Source organism: Harpia harpyja, chromosome 7 (assembly GCF_026419915.1).
Source record: "Harpia harpyja isolate bHarHar1 chromosome 7, bHarHar1 primary haplotype, whole genome shotgun sequence".
Classification (NCBI taxonomy): Eukaryota; Metazoa; Chordata; class Aves; order Accipitriformes; family Accipitridae; genus Harpia; species Harpia harpyja.
The window spans coordinates 14,686,213-14,705,781 of record NC_068946.1 but is presented as its reverse complement, the minus strand read 5'-3'; the positions used below and the strand labels follow the sequence as shown (position 1 = coordinate 14,705,781).

The window sequence follows — 19,569 nt, the reverse complement described above, 5'->3', positions numbered from 1 at the left end:
ATAGGCATTTTCAGAAGTACTTTGTCTTAGGTGTCAGGGGCAGGTATGTTCCTATATCACTGATGGAGATTGGGAAAACCTGTCACCTCCTAAGTCAACAGGACTATTGTCTGAGCTGGTACATTTTGTTGTTGAAGATGTTTGATGCATGGAGTCCTGCTGGCTTTTCTTTGCTGCTTGAGTAGAGAACTCAAGATCTGTCCGATGGGAAGAAGTGCTGAGTTTATCCTTGCTAATAAGGAAGAGCTCACAACCTTTTTCTTTTATACATGCAATTGTTCTTGGTAACCAGAAGAGATGTGCAGGGCAGCATGACACCTTTTTCCAGCTGGGCAGTCTGCAGAATAGTTTTCCTTGTATATTCACAGACGGCAGACAAGGATGCCAGGGGAGCATTAGGGGAAGTTGAGTCCTTGCATCCTGCCTTGGGCTTGTCAAGACACAAGTTTTGTTGCTCACAGACACATTTGGACTCCTGAGATCTTTTTCAGATTGAAGGCAGAACTTCAGATGGGTACGGAGCCATTTCAGAATATCCCATAATCATTCTTAAAAGTACGTATTTAAAAAATGAGAAAGAAATGTGCTTTTTTCCTTGCTCTCCATGCCAACAACAGAGATGGAATATGGCTTACAGGGAAATTTATTTCATAACCCTTCAGGATATCACTTTTTTTTTTTTTTTTTTTTTTTTTAATACAGGCATTCCTGGAAACTACCCAGGATTTGAAAGACAGGTTTACGAATGAAGTCCACATAAGGCCCATAAGCCTATGGTTTTGTTGGTTGACTTGGGAACTAATGCGGGGGGGCAGGTGCTGTGTGTCAGTTATACACATTTCTTCCTTTTTTTTTTTTCCATTAACCATCACCATTAGCAATTGCACTCAAACAAACAAACAAACAAACAAATAATTGCATTTAAATACTGGAGTGTTTTCTGTCCCTTCAACCATGAATAATTACAAAATAATCACCAAAGTCTGGTTTCACTTGGCAAATGTTTCCAGGTTTTGTTTTCTTTTTAAATAATTCTGGGTTCCAGCAGTCCCACCCCCCTCACCCCCTGTTTTTATTGTTTTGGATGCAATTTCAGCTGGTCACATTTACTGATGCCTGGCACAGCACGAGCAGAAAGCATGTGAGCTTCTTTAAAGCATTTCATCTTTACAGCAAACCTTTTCCCTGCCTTTGCTTGTAGCCCAAGCACGCAACTTTTCCAAGCACATGTAGCCTCAAACTACAGCCTGCTGCAAAAGTGGCAACATCTACTGGCAACACAAGTTTTCTCCCAGTTAAAATGCAGGCAGGACCTAACCAGGCCCTGAAAAAAAATCCTTTAATCAGGCTAATTGCATGTGGTTTAAACCACATTGAAACTCAGTTCCAAGTTCAGTGTTAGATTTATGTGCTACAGGCTGGTGTGAAGAGGGTCTTGCATGCATGGAGGTCAGTGGTTCGGGTCCACGTGAGTTCAGGAAAAACCCCCACTTTTTCATGTCAGCTTACCTGGTTTCCCTCTCTGCCTTTTTCTTGCCTCCCAAGTTTTCCTTTGTGCTTTGGTTTCACCCCAAAACAAAGCTCAAGTTTGCTTAGTTTTGAACTCAAATGGGAAGCAACTGAATTTCATCTGATTTTCACCCAATGCTATAAATCACCTTGGGCTGACTTGCTGCATGGTGCAGGTTTATGGAGGGCAGGGAACCCTTTGGTAGAGCAGGCAGGAATATAAAGTTCAGGTTCTTAATGCTGCTGCTGCTGCAAAAAAAAGAATTTTCACCTGATTGCACAGTGCTGCCTTTATATGGATACAGGAGCTTTTCTTGTGCTTGCAACCTGCCTTGTGTCGGACCCCAGGTGTCCAAAATGAAGGTTTCCCTTGTTTTACTGTTGGAAAACTCACTGGTGCCTTAACATATCATCATAGTGCTTGATTCAGGAAAGGCAGGGGAGGTCCAAAGACAAGCTGTGTTATTTCATTGCCAACATTTTTATTGTGCTGTGTTGTGTAACACTGTGGGGAAAGCTGCTAAGGCAGATTCCTTGGGAAGGTTCAGCTACCTTCTCTAATGGCATTCTTCACCTCCCCCTGCCCTGAATTACTCTCCTGCCCCCCAGGGAAGCCTGTTGGGAATAACACTTATCACTTTGCTGGTTTGGTACTTTTCCATTTGGCAACTGTCTTTTCCCGTTTATCCTTTTTTAAACGGTTTTAGGATTTCCCAAAAGATGTTGTTTTCTAATTTTGTGTAAGAATACACATAAGCAAGAGAAAAGGTGGATGCATGCACATTACATGCATTTTGTCTGCAACTGAAGTGCTATGATTATATTAATATCTGTGGCATGTCTTCCTTTTTATTGCTGGAGTCTCTGTGTGTTGTGGCAGACTAGTCAGCAACAAGCCACTGTCTGAGTCGCTGCAGAAGCTAAGTGGCTCAAGGTTTAGGAGAAGGGAAGGAGGTGAGTTCTGGCGATTAGTGAGAGGGATGTGTGTTGTGAGTGTTGCACAGCCCCCGTGAGAGCTGTCTCCTCAAGGATGAAGGATAGGAGACAGAGGGACTGGGAAGTGAGCAGTGATGCCATCTTATGGGGGCAAGTTTATTTATGTCCTAAGCAAAGTTATGAATTGTTTGGTTGTTTGATCGAAGTTTGGAGGTGGTCTGGGAGACAGTTATATTTATACAGAGACTTTTTCTACCTACTTGGCCTTGCAAACCGTGGCTTCCTAGAAGATAAGTCATCAGGATAAGACAAAAAGTTCAGTTTGTGCACGCCCCACCTTTACAGAGGCAACGAGGCACCATGAGGAGAGCAAACAACCTTGGAAACACATTGGTGCCATTTGGTGGCTGTGCTTAGTCTTGGCCTGCCAAGTCAATGGGTGCTCTGGGTCCCTGCCCCAGTGAGGACTCCCAAAGGAGCCCCCTGAATGCTTTAGGGTCCTTGTAGGTGGGCTGAGTGCTGTGGGCCTGGATGTGAATCCCTCTACTCTGCATCTCAGGGAACTTGGGACGTGGTTAGTAGCAGCATTTGTAGCTAAGCAGGCTGTTGGGGCAGGAGATGAGGCTGGGCAGGGCTTGTGGTCTTTGGGAGAAAGCAGGAGGATGGTAGGTAGAAGGTCTGGCTTGACTTGTGCCATCAGAGACTACCTGGATGATGTGCACTTTGCAGACATGCAGAGAGAGCACTTGCAGGATGCTAAAGAGCATGATGATGAAAGCTGAGTTAGCTCAGCTGTCACCTTCACCACCACATGCATTTTCCCGTGCTGCCTTGCGCTGCTGCACAGGGGGAGAAGGGCAGAAATACTTCTGCACTGATGAAATGCTGCAGATTCAACTTGAGAAACAAAAGTGCAGAAGGGGCCTGGATGTTGCAGCCAAAGGCTTGGGGGTGTGCTTCAGAAATGCCTTTGTTTATGCTGGGCTCACGATCAGCAGACACAGCTCTGTGCTCTTCTTTCCTTGCCACAGGGATGGGGGCATACCTTGGCTGGAGGAAAGAGCCCTGGCTCATCTCATGCTGGGCAGGGCCTGGTTCCTTTCTGTGGAAGTCTTTTATGGTGCAAAACCTGCCCTGCTCCCTGCCACATGGGTGCAAAGCTCAGCTGTGCCTCAGTTCTCAAGCTGGGTCCTTTGCTTTCTTGCAGGATGAGGTGAGGTCCCCATTCCTCAGCCAGCAACCCTGCACAGCATCGAAGGAGGGCCCCTGCTCAGTCACCCCTACAGGGATGGATCCAGAAGTGTCTCTGGGAAGATGTTTTATGCCACAGGTCTTCTGATTCATCCCTTCTCCCTGGGAGCAAGGAATAGTGCTTGGCACTCAGTCTTGGGGCAGTACCACAACACACTAAAGCCATGCAGTGAGTGTTGAGCATTACGTGAAGCAAGGGCCTGAGGGCAGGATGAACTTCATCATCGCATCTGAGGAACACAGATACCAAAAGGCAGAGTTAGATGGCCTTAATTTCGTCTAAGCCCCAAGTTTCCTGTGTGTTTGCAAAGGACTCTGGCCAGGCAGCTAGGCAGCAACAAGGAAGGGCTCTGATGGCCATGGGTGACCTGACCCACACACCAACAGGAACCAGGCTCAGGTCTAGTTTATGGGGCAATTCTTTCCTTTAGCTGATGCAATATGATATATGTACCGTGGCAGCTAGGTTTCTCTACAGCATGGCTAGTTGTATGCATTCACTCATGTTTTTGAAGAGTCTTGATGGTGAATGATAGGTTTGGATTCTGCAAGGTATTTCCTTTGAGACACCAACAGTTTCGAGGCTGCTGAATCACTGGCTATAAGCAGCCAACCCTATCTTTTTATCTTCAGTAGTGTTCTGTATCTCAAATCTGCCTGTGTCTCCACTTACTGGGGGACGGTTGTGGTTGTCAACATATGCAATTTACTCTCATGCTGCCCGGCTGTGGATTTCCCCACTGTTATGGGTTTGTGTGGCGCAGGTTTTTTTTAGTAGTGGGGGAGGGGCCGCAGGGGTGGCTCCTGCGAGAAGCTGCTCGAAGCTTCCCCGGCTCCAAGTCAGACCCGCCTCTGGCCCAGGCTGACCCCATCAGTGGCAGTGGTAGAGCCTCTGGGATAACGCATTTCAGAAGGGGAACCGGGAGTGAGCGGGGGGATTGGAATGTGAGAGGAACCCCTCTGCAGATACCGGGTCAGTGAGGAAGGAGGGGGAGGAGGAGCAGTGGAGGAGGTTGATGCCCCTGCAGCCCTTGGTGAGATGGCAGGCTGTTCCCCCCCAGCCCATGGAGGTGAGCGGGGGAGCGGAGCCCCCGAAGATGGCCGTGACTCCATGGGAAAGCCCACGCTGGAGCAGTCTGTGACTGAAGATCAGCCTGCAGAAAGGACCCACGCCGGGCAAGTTCAAGAAGAACTGAAGCCCACAGGAAGGACGAATGCCAGGAAAGTTTGTGAGGAACTGCAGCCCGTGGAAAGGACTCAAGGTGGAGAAGTTCATGAAGGACTGTCTCCTGTGGCAGGGACCCCACGGTGGAGCAGGGGACGAGTGAGGGGTCCTCCCCCTGAGGAGGAAGGAGCGGCAGAGACAAGGTGTGGGGAGCTGACCCCAACCCCCATCCCATTCCCCTGTGCCACTGGGGGGAGAAGGGAGAGAGAACCGGGAGTGGGGTTGAGGCGGGAAGCCGGGAGGGCTGGGAGGAAGGTGTTCTAAGGTTTGGGTTTACTTCTCATTATCTTTGTTTTGATTTGATTTTGTAGTAAATTAAATTGATTTTGTTTCTTCCCCAAGTTGAGCCTGTCTTTTGCCTGTGACCATAAGTGGTGAGTGATCCCTCCCAGTCCTTATCTCGACCCACGAGCCTGCCTTTGTATTTTCTCCTCATCCCACCGTGGCTGGGGTGGGGGGAGTGAGCGAACGGCTGTGTGGTGCTTTGTTACCGGCTGGGCTTAAACCACGACACCCACCGAGATCAGTCTTGGTAGAGCACACCAAGGGATTTGGTTGTAGTTGACTTGGAATGGGTATTGTGTTTGCCTTAAAAAATCTCTCTCTTTCCCCTCTTCTTCTGTTGTGCAGGTCCTTTCTCTCTCAGAGTCAGTTTTCTGGCCAGCTGCAGGCCAATATTTACTCAGCTGGGATGCATAACTTTCCTTTCTGTCTCTCTGCCACACTATGTGTTGTCCATACATAGGCCAGCAGCGATGTCCTCACTGCTCCATCCATATCAGTTCCTGACCCGACTTAGCTGCTGGCAGACCAGCACTGAAGTCAGGGTGAACACAAACATCCACGCAAACGTTTTCTCATGCAATGAAGGGACTGAACTGTCATTGTCCTGAAAGAGCATGGTGGGGTTTGGTCAACTTTGCAAGCTGATAACGTGGAGCCTGAGCACCAAGTGGAGCAAGGGCCTGAGGGTAAGAGGAACTTTCATCATCACATCGTAAGGCACAGGGACACCCAATTAGGTAGACTGAAGGCCATGATTAGGTAGCTGTAATTCCACCTAACATTTTCTGTGTCATGTAACAGGAGACTGAACTCAGTTTAATACCAAAGAAGGAAAGGAAGGAATCTGGAATATTTGTCAAGCTCAGGAGAAGATATTTCTTCTTCCAGCCTTTTTTTTTTTTTTCTTTCCTTGTTCTGGTAGGCATGTCTCCTCCTCTTCTTTCTTTCGTGGGACCTCGGGACTTCTCTTGGTTACTGGGGCTCCAGAGGTGAATCCTTGGCTGGTCCCAGTTGTGGGAGACTTCAGATCAAGACAGCTTGAAATATCCCTTCTGTTCTAACACTAATATCCCACTGCAGCAGGCTGCCAGATCCCAGCTTTTCAGGGAGAAACAATGTATTTTAAGCCTTCCGAGGTTTTGGGGCTCTCCCTGTGTCCTATCAGGCACATGGTATGGGGGACCTTCTGTTTCATGGAAGAGGGAAGGAAAGCATTTATGATACAAGGCATACACAGGGATGTAGTTCAAGGTGCTTTCCTTAAGCCAAACCCCCTGGTTCTCCAAGCTTTTATTTTCCATGGATTTGCAGCAGTAGTAGGGCAGTGTTATGAGAAGGTGCTCCTGAAGGAGAGGAAGATTGAATTAAATGGCGATTGGTGTTGAAGCCTTGCAGCAAACATGGGAATGAGTCCAGTGTCTGGAAGGAAAAATATTATTAACAATTACAAGAAAAAGATGGAGATGGCCAAAATCAGAAATGTGTTCTGGAATCCTCCAAAAATAGTGCAAAAGAGATGCCAGACCTAACAAGTGAAGTGAAGCTCTTAGGGCAGGGTAATAGGGAAATTAAAATGGTGAGAGGAGTTTCAGATGTGACCTCGCTGAGGGTGACACCATGGCCTCATGACTTCAGCTATTTTCTGAACTCAGGAGCATCAGAAGGTAACTCTGGCCTCCGAGAGTATTCAATGATATTTGGAGTCCTCCAGCACGGCCTGCTTGCTGCATCAGTTCCTGCCAATAAAATAAGCAATAGTGAATGAATGACCCATCAGCTCCAAAGTGGAGATTAGAATGGGGATTTTCTCCAGTAGCTGCAGAAAAGGCAATGCCTGGACTTTACCAACATTCTTCTCTGAAGAGTGGCTTAAATATTGACAACACCTCCTGATCAAAAATAGCAGGCTGTCAGAAGCTAATAGGAGAACTGGGGAGAGACTTTCTCACATCCCGCAGCAGCTGGCTGGCCAGGTGAAGACAAGCGCCCGGTATCAGATGTTTGTCCTGAGACGGCAGCCCCCAGTCCTGTATGCAAGAGATGACAGGTGGGGTGACAAACCCTTCACTCCTGTGGCATGACGTCTTGCCTCTGTCCTGCTTTGGCTAGCCTGGGGTGGGCTGGGGTGATCTGGTTGCCTTTTTCAGCTCTAGAAAGTATAAAGGCTCCCAGTACAGGCATTAAATACAGATGCATCACTAATGTCTGCTTTAAAAAAAATAAAATAGACCATATTGATTAACGCTAGTGCCCCAGGCGGTTGCAATGCTGAATTCCCCAGCTCCCATTTTGCTTCCTTCTGATGCATTTTGAGTTTCTCAGCTGTGCTCTTTGTAATCTCTTGCTCCAGGAGTGAAGGCAGCGCCCTGACCACACACAGGCTTTGGGCTGCCCCGGCGAGCCCCCAGGAGCATCCCAGGCAGTGAGCAACCGGCACTGCCGAGCCCACCAGCCACTCTGAGCACCCGGGGTCAGCGACAGTCAGCTGTGCAAACAGATGAACACATGTGTTGAGACCGATGGAGGAAGACCCAACAGAACCAGAGAGCTCCTCGGCTCCAGAGGCAGTGCGGTGGCTCTCTAAACCTGCCCTTCTCCTTTGATCTTCGCCCTACCTTCCTCTGCTGCTTCACTTCACCCCCATTTGTTTTCTTCTTCTTGTTTTCCTAGGTGGTTCTGGCCTCTGTTCAAGCGCCAATCTCCACCTCAGAAATACTGCCTTGGGCTTTCAAAGGCATCCGAGAGCACGTCCTTTCTCCAGAATGAACTCAGCTTTCACTGAGAGGGTGTCCTGTTCCCCATCCGAATGGTTCTCCCCCAGGCTGGGGAACTTCAACCCACCCCAGAGGACATAGCTAGGAGGCCAAGGCAGCAAGCAAGCACCACTTTTCTTGTATTTTCCATATTTTTCAGCTATATTTTCTCAGCTATGTTTTCCTCTTCCCTACAGCAGCATAACAGGAGTCATGTCTCACTCCAAGGATCCCCTCCTTTGCTGGGGTACTTCCATTTCCCATCTAAAAAGCAGTTCTCTCAAAAAGTAAAATGGGACCTAGCTGCTCTTCCTTGCTTTAGTTCCATGCTGGAACAGGATACACACACAGTCATTCATGCTGTCTAATACATTTGTTTCTAGTTTAGATCTATTCAAAATGAGACCCAGTATGGACATCTGTCTCATTATCCAACAGTGAGTTAAAAAAAAACCCAAACCTCTGCTGCCTCTGTAGGAGGGATGTAGATAAATGGCAGCTGGATGCAAGTGGACTTTCAGAAGCTTTCTTCCATGAACCATGTAATGGGACTCACTGCAGAGAAAGTCCATCCCATACTCTTGCATCTTCCAGAGCTGTGGAGGAGTTGGTCACCACCTTCTCCACAAGGTAGCTGTCACCAAGATTGGCACCATAGAGACACTCAGACACACTCGGTGAGAGCCAGACGTCAACTGCCTTACTAGGGAAAGAGAGATTTGCCCATAATCCAAGGGGACTGAACCTTGGGAGGGTTTCTCTGTCAGGGCCTGGAGGACACCAATGCACCTTAATTGCCCTGTGCACCCTCTCTGCCCTTGGGCTCATGGGTTCCATTTACCTTCAGGGCAGGGCAGCTAGTACTGCCCTGGGCTACACAGTGAGTATACCCGTCTCTTCTCTCACCCTGTCTCCTGGCTGGGCTCTCGCAGACTTACCTCCAGTCCTGGTGTGGTCCATCCCTTTGCCTTGTCTGGGGCTGCTGGTGGACCCTGTGCCAGCAATCCACTCTGCACTACTGCGTGCAGATGCTGTGGGAGAGCATGCTGTTGGTGTGGGACCCACCCACACCAGGGTCCCCCCTGGTTCCTGGCTTGTCTCCCCGCATGGGGCAGCCCCCTTCTTGCAGCTTGGTGACAGTCTGTGTTTGGTAGGCAGGAGCTGCTTTAACAGATTCGGCTTGGCTTTTAAAATGTGGCTTAATTCCAATGTTGATGGCTCTAATGTAACTTTAAAAACAGAAAATAAGACAATTTTAAAACCTCACATTGTAAGACATTGACATAATTTCTTTTTTTTTCTTTTCTCCTACGTGCAATCAGCGTAAAACTGACATATTCCTGAAATCTCCTTCCCTGGGATTTGACAAAATGACCATGTTTGGGAGGCTGATTATGTTCCTTGGGACAACCAGGACCAACAGCTTCTCCAAAGCTTCTTTAGGCATTGGCTGGAAGGAGCAATTTAGCGTGGAATATATAACGAATAGTCAAATTGGTTCCTCTTAATTTCCTTTATTGAATGCATGAGCTCAACTTTATAATGGGAATCCTTCACTTTATAATGGGAATCCTTCACCCTTCGGTACAGGTTCCTTCACCCTTCAGTACAGGTTTTGTGTGTGTTCTGCTCCCCTGTAATGCTGTGGAGGCTGCGGGAGGGCAAGGTGCGTGCATGGGATGAGGATGGAGGGAGAAGAGAAGGACATCTTAGCGTCGGGCTATTATCTGGGTTTTGATGTGTCGGTGAAGCTGTGTGGTTTCTTATCCTCCTCTATTTTTCTCTTCTTTCATCTGTCATTTATGTCTGTTACATATGTTCCCCTTTACACCATGCCAGAACTATGACAGAAGGAAAGGGCAGGGGAGGGGTGGGGGAGGGAAAAAAAACTCAGTAAGGTTTCTGTTCTGGAGAGAAAACAGGACTTTATCAAAATATTAGCAGAGCACCAGCTGGTGCTGATTAGCATAGCGCTCTCTGGGTGAGAGTTTTCCATTTACCTTGTGCTGTTTTTCTTTCTCTGGGCTTCACATGGCCTTTCCCGAAGCGCAAAGGTTTTGGCCACCAAGATTAATCTGCTCTTCCCATCCAGCTTGAGCACAGCTTCTGAAGCTCTGCAATGTGCATTCAAAAATGCAATATCCATTCAAAAGCCTGATTGCTCTGGAGGACCAGGTCCCATCCATACAGGCTGGTTCAAGCTTGTTGGATAACGAGAGATGAAGGGTCATGAGAACTAAAAATGTGTTGTGCAGACGCTCATTAACTAAACAGTGTGGCTGGAGAGCCTGTGTCCCAATAGCCAGTTTGCAAAGGCGGCAGTGCAAGGCTGGGTCCAACTCCCAAAGCTTTTGAGGCATCTGGACACAAATGCTCTGCACCTTTGCAAGAGATGCCGCTGTGTCCTGGACTCCAGCCCGGTGCGGGCTTTGGTGGAGGTGAGGAAAGTATTGCTCATTCATAAATGCAAGGTTTTAGGGATATTATTCCTGAATATAAAGTAGAACCAGCTTTTAGAAGCAGAGGATAAAGATTTGGCTGGGAACCTCTGAGCTGGAGGACCAATAACTTGGGAATTGCTCTGAAGTGTTTGATCTGTCTCAGGCCAGCAAATGCTGAGCCAGCGCCTGCCGTTAAGTGGAAGTTATTTTCTGCATCCACTGGAGTCCTATAAAACCATTTCCTCTGGGACCTACAGGGACAGCCAGGGCTGCTTTTTTTTTTCCCCCAACAATATCAATATGTGAGTGCTAAGGAAAGGAGAGCGTGCTGTATGACAGATTTAGGGGTAGCCTTGGGGCTCTATCGCCTCTCTCCAAGTGGCTTTGCCAGAGTGCTGGAATTGCCTCCTCTTCATCTGGAGAGAAGGCTGGTCTGGTGCTTAACAGGCAGAACTGGTTCTCATGAAGCCTCGGTCCTGTACCCAACGCTGCTGCAGGCTCCTTGTGTCAGCCTGGGGAGATCATTCATGTAGTCCTGCAAAACGGGGGAAAGGGCTGTCTTCCCAGGCTGTGGGGGGAGCAAAGTCAGTGCCTGCATGCATGGGGGATATCTTAAATAAGTGGAGTCCACAACCCACAGGGCAGGACGACCTTTGTGTTTGTGCAAAGCTTGGCACGGAGGAGCTTGAGTCCCAGATTTCTAGCTGGAGCCTCACCTATGAAAGACTTGCACCAAGCCAGGCTTGGGGGCTCCTTTGTGATGGTATTTCTCTGGAGACATCCTCCACCAAACCTCTTCCAGAGGTCTTCGGTGGCTTTCTGTTTCAGGTCTTCCAATAAAATGCTGTCATCTCTGTAGCTGCACTACCCTTTTGTTTAATCATCTCATTTTCTGTGTGTGATCAGGGGAATGGACCTCGCACAGATAGTGCAGGCCAAGCTTCATTCAAATATTTCTGTAGATGCTTTGAATTTTCAGAGATGAGCTCCCTGTGCATCCCCCCTCCTCACACTTGCTTCTTGGAAACCTTCGTCTGCTTTTTTGAAGCATAACTGTACTTTGGTTCTGGATCTAAGGATCCCAGCCCTATGTTGAAGCATATTCAATCCTGAAAGGTGCAAGCGTAAGGTTTGTGCTCAAAAAGTGCCACCATCTTCCAGATAATAACCCTGGAGGCCAGCAGCTGGACATTCAGGGAGTACATTTCCTTCAAGAGGCGGGTGCTTTGGCAATAAGGAACCAAAGGAGTGATGGGAAAGGTGACACCTCCATCTGCCAAGTGATGCCTTTCAGCTCTTGCGTTTGCCTGAGCCAATTATTTTGTTTGCCCTGGAAGTCCATTTGCAAAGGCTGAAGGAAAGAAAAACAACCTTCTCCCCCCTGCCTCTGCCCCACCACCTAAGTGCTAAAGCAGACCCTGCGAGGTGAAGCACTGGGAGGTGTAAGTGGAAGAAGACGTGGCAGGAGATCTTGTTCTCCGGTTGTGCCTGGGGGCTTTTCCCGTTGGAGCCCCTGGAAGGCCAGCGGGGAAATGATTCCAATTCCAGGCTTTCTAGCTTCCACGCTCATTTAACCCAAACCATTTCCTACTCTCCGAGAGGGAAGCAGGGATGAGGTTTGCAGATTCAAAGTGGGGGGAGGAACTGAAAATGATATCAGCAGTTTTACGGCCATTTCTTTTCTTGGCAGGACATGAGGGAGAATGTCTCCCCGCCTCTAGGACAGAAGGTGGAGGAATGCAAATGCTACAACATTTTTCAGTTTGCTGTGATTATCTTTCCTCCCCCAGCAGTTTTATTAGGGTTCATAAATTCATCCTCAGAGCACATATTCCCCCATGCCTTTTAACCCTCTACAGACTCGGAGGTCACTCATCCTGAAAGATTGCTGGCTGTCCAAGAAAAGCCACCCTTCCCCATCAATGCTGACTCTAAAGGCTGTGGCAAGCAACCACATGGTGTCATCTCCATCTGGAGAGAACAGAAATCACTGGGAAAAAGTGTCTGAGGCAAATGTTTACATGGAGCCTTTTTTTCGGTCATCCGTGTCTTATCTGTTGGTATGCTCCTGTGCAAACACCTCACTTAACCTAAGCCCACTGCATGGCGGTGGTCATCAAACCTTTCCCACTGGAGAGTGCTATCCCATCCACCAGTAGTAGGGATCCTGCCTTTCAGGCTCAGATCTTCTCTGCGTTGAAGCTAGCTTCCCTTCTCCTGGTTCTAGGAATCTAAATAGCACCCTCACAACAAAGACTTGGGGCCCCCGTTTCCCACCTCACCTGAACCTGTTGGCCATGGCACATCCTTTGCTTTAAAACCTCTGTGTGACATGTCAGATCCTCTTCTCCGAAGTCCCACCAGCTCCCAGTGCAACTTTCCATAGCTCACTTCTCTGGAGCCAGTTTTCCCTGCAAAGAAAGGAAAAAAAAAGGAAAAATAGCTGTCCTGCTGCTGCCCTTGCTCTGATGTATCCATTTACATCCATAGCATTTGGAGAGAGTGGTATCTGCGTTTTTCCCGTCCTGAGAACAATGAGAGCTTATGGCACAAGTGTAATATAAATAACAACCCTAATAATGCAGGGAAATGGGTAGGTGAAGATATGACTGAGGAATATGATATCGTCTCAGATGCGTTTCAGCATGGTAGCTTTGGTGCTGTGCTCCCCCAGCACGGCAGGAGAGCAGCGGAAAATTCCTCAATCCCAGCACGACACCATTGCCTGGTGCCCTCTTATAATGAGAAGCCACTGAGGTAATAGCAACCCTTTTGGCAAGAACATTTTCTTCACGGCAAGCCAAAATATATCCAGTAATACAGGAGGGTCCCATAAAGCGCAGCGCGGTAGGAACCTGTTAAACCAATAACCTCTGCTGAGCTGGTGCGCGGGTTCACCTAGCAGCCTGCAGCTCTTTTGGAGAGCAGTGATGTTTAATGAATATTTTGTAGCTGGTGTTTGCTATGCAGTCTTATTCTGGTGTTGAGGTCTCCATTTTCCATGCAAGCTTTGCTAAAATTGCAAAAACTTTATTTTTTCCACTGACATAATACTTTTGATGAAATTCCCAATCCAGAGCAGAGTGTATTATGTGGGGGACCATCATCTTCTCCCTGAAGATGGAGGCCCATAGCATCTCTCCGCACCTGTTGAGCCATTTGCAGTGTAGGGTCACCGACCCTGCTGTCCCTGCAGGTGTCCTTGGTGGTCCTTGAGAGGAAAGCCCTGATGGGCGCCAGCCCTAAACTGGCTGTTTCTGCAAGAGGAACCATCCCCTCCCTCTTGGTCAGAGTGTATATCAGCCTAGAAATGGGGTGATTTGAGTCCAATTCTTGCAACCATAGCCCTTTCCCTGGCAATCGACTTGGATGGGTTTTTTTTCCTCCAAGAAGACGGCAGGCCATAGGAATTGATGATTTGTAAAGCATTAAAAACATAAAAAAATCTGCTGCACTTAGGCTTGTTCAAAGGGACAGAATTAGTTTATACATGGAGAAAGCAGAAGCATTCAGTGCATTATTTGCTTGCTGTTTGCTGCAAGGGAGGAAAAGTCAGAAAAGCACAGTGGTAAGCTATGTTGCTTTGGAACAAAATATTTACATTTTTTCCACATTTCCCATAAGGCATTAGCACTTTTCCAAATGTGACATAGGAGAAGCAAATGCTCAGTGATCTGTGGAGCTAATGTTTGCTTAAGTACCATGACATATGTGCATGTGTGTGTATACACACACACACGAAATATTTTAGTTCTACTATTTAAATTAAGGGTGGGATACCCTTCAGCACTCAGCATATGTGTTCTTATACTCACTTATTCTTTGTTTCTGCCAATGCCTAAAGTGGGAATACTAAACAGCCACAAATATGCAGCTAGTGGAGATGTAGGAATTCATTTAGAGGGAGCAAATTTTGATCTCAACTTGATATGTTTACAAGGGAAAGAGTCGCTACAGCTGCAGGAGAGGAGATTTCTGTGGTGGTATCTGTCTGTAATGTGTATCATGGCCTTGTTTTTGCAAGTGCCTCGGGGCAAAACTGAAGCTTTTAAACAGAAAACAGCAAGTAGTTTCAGTGCCACGTCGGGGATATATGTGTATGTATATATACACATATGTATATATAGGAAACACCTGTTTGCACATTGTTGACACTGTTTTTAGTTTTTTACACCACTGTGGCTACCACAAAACGCCCAGGACACGGTAGGTGGTGGGTGCCTGGGAGGAGGGAGCATCCCCAAAGTGTGGTCCCTTGCCCTCCAGGCGCAGGTGAGCTCCTCTGGGAACGGGGAGGTAGCTGAGGGAGGGCTCTGACCTGCGGAGCACTCACTATGCAACCCCTCGGCATGTGCAAAGTCTGCCTGTCGTCACTCTGGCCGGTGCCACAATGAGCAACAAGGTGATGGTGGCTGGGAGCGGGGTGGGAGTATCAAGGGAGGGCTGGAGAATAACAGGCAAGCGGGTTGGTGCAGAGGAAAGGGAAATGCAACACAAACTCAAGTGTTTTACCTTCTAAATCATCTTAGTGCTCCACGACCAAAAGGCTGCTCTGGCTTGGGTTTCTGGAAAGCTGTGCCATCTCTCATCAACATCTTGATTGCCTACTTTTTGAGCCTGGTTATTGGTCACCCCAGGAGATATTGGGGCTGCCATAGGTTCCTCAGGAGAGTGTTGGGGTCAGATTCTCCCACCCATATGTCCCCATCTCAAATGAGGACTGCTTTCGTGCTGCAACATAACTCCCAAGCTCGCTGTTGCTTTTCACACTTTACCTCCGTGCAGTTGGAAAATGGTTAACCAGGCTTCAGGATATCTCAGCAATCCTCTGCCACATCAGTGTGCCCGGGACATGGGAAACTCACTGCATCTCTGAGCTTGAACCTGCCTGCAAGCTTGTGGGCTGCCTGGGCCACATCAGGCTTGCAAGGATGCCCAGATGTGCAGGCACAGGGCATCCCCAGTGCTCGGAAGCAATGTGGCCGAACACGAGATGGGGATGGCAGCTGAGCTGTGCCAGGATCTCTGCTGGCAGAGCTGGATTGGATTAAGGGGCTGAGACAGAGTTGATTGAGCTAGGTTTTGGGGAGGTGCCTGTTGAGCTGCTGCCGCTGCTGAGAGCAGCCAAGGGACATCACACTGTAATATGCATCAGGTAGCAAGCTTGGCAAAGAGGAAGCATTATCGCAGGGCACCCCACTTTAGAAATGGAGGTCAAGGAGCATGGCTAAAGAGGTAGGGAGCATGGTCATGGAGGAACTACAGGCAGAATCGGAGCTGTTTTGCCTGCCTGAGACCTGCACCAGCACCATCTGTACTAGCAGGCACCTAGGTCACTTGTGCAGCTGTCAGAGCTGGGCTCTGCAAGGCTAGTATTCACAAAAGTCTGCATGAAATATGTAGCCAAGCTGAGTTTTTGCATTTATTTCCATTGACTTAGAGCACTGAATTCACCTGTTCAGTCTCAGGTCAGATAGACAATGAAAGGATGAGACAGCCAGGCCTTAAATTTGCTGCTCCTTAGGAATATGCACATGAACTTGACCCAACATTTTGTTTACTGGCCAAAAAGATGAAAAGTCCATGGGAAAGAAGTTTTTCCTGGAGCACACTGAATGGGAATATTTGTTGTTAAAATGCAGTGATCTGTTTGGAAATTGAAGCACAAAGGTGACCGTATGAAAGATTTGCTTTTCTACGGTCTCTGTACACCCATAGTGAATGAAGCTGGAGCAACTAAAGCACCAAGATTTGCATTCACCAGCATTTTGCCTATGTCTTGGCAACTTGTCAGTGTGGGTTATGCTCTTTTTGCCCACCTCGGTCCAGGCAATATGCCTGAATGTTTCCTTACCCCAAGCACATGGGATGCAGAGACTGGGCAAATACCCGATGTGATTTGTTTTGGTCACAAACATTAACTTCCACCACCCTCCTGTCCCCATAGGTTTTTAAACCCAATTTTTCCTTTGTCTTTTTTGGCAGCAAAAGCATCAAGACATGCAATCCTCTCAGCACTATTGCCAGCCTGAAGTTGTTGAGTGAGTCTCTCAAGGCAAGCTGAGCTGTGCTGTGAAAGCTTTCCTATATTACCCATCACAACAATAAAACATTGGCAGGGAAGCAGGAAGAAGATGTTCACGACTCTTGAACTGGATGTTGACTCTCCAGCTGTAATATTGCTTCCTTTGTTCCAGGAATGAGTCCCATTGATAGTATAATTTCATTTTCCTTGTATGGTATTGCATGAAAAAGATTTATTTTTTATTTTTTATTGGAGGCAGGGTAGGTTTCAAGGTGTTAGTCAGTCTAAGACACTATGGGGCGATGCAGCCCATTGATCATGCAGTGAATTATAACAGAGACACTGCTCTGGGCATGACTCAGCTGCCTTTGAAAGGGAATCCCATCTCTTTTGGGGATGCCTGGAGGTCAGGCACCCCGCCGGTAGCGAGTGATTCATATGTTGCCGTACTTACACTGCTATATATAGCACATTCCCCTGTCTTTAATGCTATGGTGTTCAACCCTCGGTACAGGGAAAAGGAAAGTCCAGGGTGATCAAATGTCCCCGAAGCAGGTGAGATTTATTTGGGGTGGAGGAAAGGCAGGCAGTGGCTAAGGAGTGCTGTCTTCTGCACCTCCAGCTGCCTCCATGGCTTGAGATGGCAACTTGCTATCAGGTCCTGCACCCTGCTTTGGCCCAAAGCAATGTGTCAAAAGGGATAAACTCCTTCCCACCCCACACAAGACTCATCCCCACTCAGACCTTAATGCTGAGTCTGCAGGCAGGTCCCCTCCAGCCCCCATTCTGTTCAGTCATGCCCACCCAGCAGCTCCCTTCCTGCCCATCACCCTTCCTTCCTCTCACCCTCCCAGCCCTGCCGCCCATCTCTTCCCACTGCCGTTCACCCACCTCTCTCCCTGTTTTTCACCCCACCTTTTGAGTGGATTTCCCTCCCCTCCATAGGAAGGGCAAAAGGAAGCAAGGGGGTGAAGCCTGTGGGCTTGGAGGGGGCATGGCAGCATCCACTGCCCCCAGCACTATGTGCCTCCCCCTACTTCCCCGGGCAGCCGTTGCAAAAGATCAAAGTGTACGGCAAAAATAGCAAAAGGGGAAGAGCCTGTGGGTTTGACATCTGGCGGCCAGAAGCAGCTCCTGCTTTTGAGTAGGCAAGAGGTGAAGGAGGAAGGGTAAAAGTGGGTTTACAGTCTCTTATTTTTTACTGGGATTAAAAACTTTTTATAACGTTATATGGTTTACTGTTACTTGAGATAAGGGTGTCTGTCTTAGTCCTCTGCAAGGCTCTAATTTCAGAAGTAGGGATGCTAACAGGACTTACAAATAAAGAGGTGGCTATTTTCTGACAGGCAAAATACTGATTTATCTGCGATGCACCAGCTGACAGCCTTATCTTTATTCCAACGGGTGTTAAGAGGCACCTGGGAAATGTCTGTGCTGCTTGGCTGAATAAAACAGGTGCTATTTCCTTTTGGGGCTGGAGGTTTTCAATGATAAGGGCTCAGAAACCAGCCCAAAGCCAAGGGGATGTCCAAGTCAGAGCCCGGTTTTTCAAAGCCTTTCAATTCTAGGATGTCTGTCTCCAATCCTTTTGCAAAATCCAACTTCTGGACAATACTGGCAAAATGTGTGATTAAAAATCATGCCACCAAATCAGGGTGAGGCTTAAAAAATGGTTATTTAACTGTGTGGCAGTGTCAAAGTGCATTGCAATATTGGACTCACTTTATAAGGGGAGTTGAGTGGGTAAAGTGTTTTACAGAAGTATGTGTATCTGAGTGGGATGAGAACTACTGGAGGCAACATAGCGTGACATTTTGTGGTGAAACCATTTACCACAGGAAAATGCAATTTAATGAGGATGATTTGCGTCCAGTGTGATGAATAATTTTGCCCATGGGATAAAAAGTTGGGGCGGGGGGTGGAAGGTGAGAATGGAAAAGGACAGTTTTGGTTGGTTTTCTTTTAACAGGAGAAGACCATGAAATAATCAGAAAACTTAATTTCATTTTTGATGAGACAAAATATACCATCTGATCCCAAGCAGGTTAGAGTTTCCTTTTTTTTTTTTTAAATTTTTTTTTTTCCCCTTAGCTGTTCAAGAGCTGAGCTGTTGGGAAGTATTTGGTGGCCCATGGCATGTGGAGGTGTCAGACTCCCTGTGGTCCTTTCTAAACTTCACCACCATAATCGCTTGCCCTTGATTGCCTGGATGTACAGTCAGTGACCACCTCCTTCTCCTTCATGTACTGTTAAAATAGCTTTTTTCCTCTTCTATTTGCTCATTCCAGTCACTAAAATGGAAAACATCTCTCATTTGCACTAGTTTGTTGTATGTTTCTGGTGGTTTTCCTCACCTTGAAGCAGGGTTTCTGCTCCCAGCCTCAGTGCATGGTACCAGACACGTGGCTCGTCATGATGCAAAACCCTACCAGGTTGCATGTCTAAGTGCTCGCATTGTGCCATTTTCATTAACATGGTGATTAACTGTCTCCTCGCGGTCTCATGAATTCCACTTGCTCATCACCCATTGCATATACCAGGAAATCTTAGAATTGGGAAATGCTCGCCAGAAGACTTGAGAAAAGGAAGGAAAAAAAATGAGCATGCAAGTGCTGGAGGCTGGATTGGGCAGAAATGAGGGAAGGAAGAAATGCAAAGGTTGTTTTTTTTTTTCTTTTCTTTTCGGTGGTGAGGGCAGATGGGATGATAGCTGCCTTCACGTGAAACTGGAACTACGTCCAGGAATGGTATTTATATGCACGGATGTAGCTTTCAATCAGGATGATGTAAACACTGCTGCAGAATTTTTTGACCAGGCTGTTTGGGAAACGTGATGGATTAAATATGACAAACAAGATTCCTGGACGTTTATTTATCCGCCTTTTCATTTGTGCCAGTTTCATGTTAGGCAAGGCTCTGGCTACCAGACCAATACTAAGCCTTGGGGGCAGGCAAGGCTAGGGGGGAGGGAGCCACAAAGAGAGTGTTTTCCAAGCCTCATCTAATTTAAAGCATCTTTTGCTGAGTGGTGCAGCGAAGAGGATGTGGCTAACACAAATAAAAAAATCATAAAGGGATCAAAGTATGTGTGCAAATTCATTCCTTGTGGCAGGAGTTCTGCCAGTTTGCTTGCTCGCTTGCTTT

The 19,569-nt window shown here is 47.5% G+C and overlaps 2 long non-coding RNA genes across 2 annotated transcripts; one reads left to right on the top strand and one right to left on the bottom strand.

Annotated features, from left to right (window-relative positions):
• Nucleotides 1–6,125: 6,125 nt before the first annotated feature.
• LOC128143911 (uncharacterized) lies at nt 6,126–17,466 on the bottom strand. The gene is made up of 3 exons (XR_008235926.1): nt 17,341–17,466; nt 12,683–12,811; nt 6,126–6,625 (listed from the first exon to the last, which is right to left on the bottom strand). It is a non-coding gene; the product is annotated as an uncharacterized LOC128143911 (long non-coding RNA).
• Nucleotides 6,601–9,195, top strand: LOC128143912 (uncharacterized). Its single transcript, XR_008235927.1, has 3 exons — nt 6,601–7,253; nt 7,557–7,773; nt 7,877–9,195. It is a non-coding gene; the product is annotated as an uncharacterized LOC128143912 (long non-coding RNA).
• Nucleotides 17,467–19,569: the final 2,103 nt, after the last annotated feature.